Source organism: Carlito syrichta, unplaced genomic scaffold, assembly GCF_000164805.1.
Source record: "Carlito syrichta isolate Samal-C Ts95f unplaced genomic scaffold, Tarsius_syrichta-2.0.1 Scaffold315942, whole genome shotgun sequence".
In the NCBI taxonomy this organism is placed as follows: Eukaryota; Metazoa; Chordata; class Mammalia; order Primates; family Tarsiidae; genus Carlito; species Carlito syrichta.
This window is the reverse complement of record NW_007260038.1, coordinates 41,212-44,357: the sequence shown is the minus strand read 5'-3', so window position 1 is coordinate 44,357 and position 3,146 is coordinate 41,212.

Here is a 3,146-nt window from a genome sequence, read left to right as displayed (position 1 = left end):
CGCGGGGCCTCCACGTGGCCCGTTTGCGCATCCCCCCGCCTTCTCGCCCCTCCGTGAACGCGTCTCCCAGCCCCCAGCCCACGCGGAGCCGGCCCTGCCCACCCGGGAGGGGCACTCCCCGCATCCCACCCGACAGGTGTGGCCGGGCACACAGCTGCTGTGGACGTGTCTGCTTCCCCCAAACCTCACCACCCTGGGACGCCTCTGGAGGTCTTGACATAGGGGATGTAACTCTTGCAGACAAAAGTCGGAGTTTGTTCTAGGGTGGTGGTAGAGGGCAGGGAGCAGAGGAAGAAGGCCCTAGAAGAGGTGGGGTATGGGTCAAGACGGTCTCCCCTATTTCTGTCCTCAGCTGACCCAGAGTTCGGAGTCTCTTCCTGTCCCTTCCCCTCAAAACCACCAGGCCCTTGAAGATCTCGGAGGGAGGGAGGCGCAGGTGGCATGGCTTTGAAGCATGAGACCCTGCTTTTCTGCCTTACCCACCCTCCCACCTGAAACCACAGCAAAGACCCACGGATCCTGCTGCCCAGCCACCAAGCTCCTTCTTCCTCCTCTACTCTGCGGTCTCCTAGGGTCTGGTGGGGCCATTGTTAGGATGACAGCAGCCCAGAGCAGGGCTCTTCCTGCTTTCCCACCCAGCCTCCTGGGGTGTCTGCAAGGTACCCTGAGGGACACTGTGTTCCTGGAGAGTGCCAGGGCAAGCAGGGAGGGGCTCCGTCCTCTGCGGTTCTGGGAAAAGCCCTGGCAGGCAGCACGGGCCTGGGCTCCAGGGCCTCTGAGGGTGGAGCTGGGGGAGGGACCCTAGGCGGCTGAAGGGCCTTACCTGGGCCTCCCGCCCCCAGGCCCATCTGATGGCATCTCTGGCATCATCTGTAGCCAAAGATGAGGAGATGGCTGTCAGTGCAGGCCTGGGCCTGGAACCCCATTCCCACCCATACAACTTACTTCCCCCACAGCCTCTCACCCAGCCAACACTCACTGCATCTCCCAGTCAGGTGGCACCTTCGCTGCCATCGACTCCCACCTTCTTCCTGATGCATGAAATCTGTCCATGCAATCCCAGGTCGGTGAGTTCTCTCAGGCTGTGCCAGGGACAGCCCCTCGGAAGGCAGCCAGTCCAGTCACCTCCAAGACATTGCCTTGCAGTGACTGGGCTCATCCTTGTGTCCCCACATCAGCTTTCCCCCATGACCCACCCTGACCCTCTGGATCCCTGAAACTCACTAGGAAGGTGGATTCATTTTTAACTACTTTCTTTCCTTTGCCAGCCTGTGTCTAATCTGTTACCACATTCTGCAGAGTCTTCCCTTTGTTGCTTTTATTTCAAAATGTATTGTTTGTTTGTTCCTTTTCTCCTTCATCCTTTCCTCTCCAGCCCCATAGATTCTACCTTTGGCCCAAATTCCCACAGCAGCTGCCACATTGTCCTTTCTGACTCAAGTTGTTCCTTCCTCCTACACACCCTGCTGGAATAATCTTTCTCAAACACCATTTATTGTGTACGTTATCAACTTTAGACTCCTCAACCAAGCACACTGAGTGCTCCAACTCCTGCCCTGTGTGTTCTGTATGAAGGGGCCTGAATCCATTCACAGTGTGTCCAGGCCACAGGGTCTAGTACAGCGCCTGCCACACAGCAGGAGGGTGTCACGTGCTCCCCAAGTGACTGAGCTACTTGGGGGTACTCCCTTCAGATTCTCTCTCCTGACTTGGACTCCCCATTCACACCAAGCCTGTTGGCTTCCTGAGGCTCACTCTGGCCCTTCTGTTTTAAAGAGCCACTATTTTTCTTTTGAGTTGGAGTCTCACTCTGTCGCCCAGGCTGGAGTGCAGCAGCACGCTCACAGCCACTCCAGCGTTGAGCTGCTGGGATCAGGCGATCCTTCCACCTCAGCCTTCCAAGTAGCTGGAACGACAGCCACACGCTGCCATGCCTGGCTAATTTTTTGATATATTGTAGAGACGAGGTCTCATTAAGTTGCCCAGGCTAGTCTTGAACCCCTGGACTCAAGCAATCCTCTCACCTTGGCTTCCCAAAGTGCTGGGATTACAGGCTTGAGCCACCACGCCCGGCTGAGCCACTATTTTTCATTTTCCCCAAATCTTCAGAGGGAGCTGGGGAAGGGGGAACATGTCAGAGAACGTGTGCCAAATGCCAAGTATGGAGTGGAATGAGTGCTTCGTCCAGCAAGAGACAAAGCCACATGGGGTGGAAGGCAGAGGGAAGAGTGGTCCAACCAATGGCTTTGGGGTTTACAGAGGGATCTTCTTGCCACTGAGAGAGCCCTGCCTACCCAGCTCTGGGCCCCTGGTCTGATGCCTCTAGACCATTCTCTTCTTTGGCACCACGTCTCACACAGACACACAAATACCCAGTGACCTCATGACTCAGCTCAAAATCCACCTCCTGCAGGAAGGCTCTGACAATCTCCACCCTACCTTGATCGTTTTGTCTTCAGCTTCCCTCTGAGCCTTATGAGCAGCCTTTGATCTTTTCTAGATTTTAATGCTTAGTTATGTCCTGTCATATTTTCAACCCCTCTTCCATGGATTATAAACTCTTTCATGGCAAGGACAGTGTCTCTTATTAATTTGATGCCATCTATTTATTTTGAGAAGGAGGTATAAGATACAAAATGCTCGGGTTTGGCTCCTGGTTCCAACACTTAGCTGTTTGGCCTTGGGTAAGTCTCTTAACCTCTCTGAGCCAGTTTTTCATCTATGAAAGGCGCTAGTGATACCTGCCTTGCAGAATGAGGAGCAAAGATTATAGAGAATACCAGAAGGTGCCTGTTGCATAGTGAGCGTCTAGTTTGTATTCCTTCCCCGCATGGTTTGAGCCTTCCCTGAATTGGGAAAAAGATCTTCCTTAACTACCGCTCGTCCATACTGGGATACTTTAAGCGTGAAAAGGGACACTACGGATAATTACACGCGTTCCAGGGACGTAACCTGGGGCGCACGGCCACGCTACCCTAGTTCACGGTAACCTGCAGGGCTCAGATGGAGCGCTGTATCCCAGTGGCTGAGCATGGCGCCAAGCGGAAAGCTCACTGTCGACTGGACGAGCGAACAGACCCTGTCCTCAAGTCTGTTTAAGTCTGTTTCTTGAACATCAGCGAGCGAAGAAGCAAAGATTGAAAAGC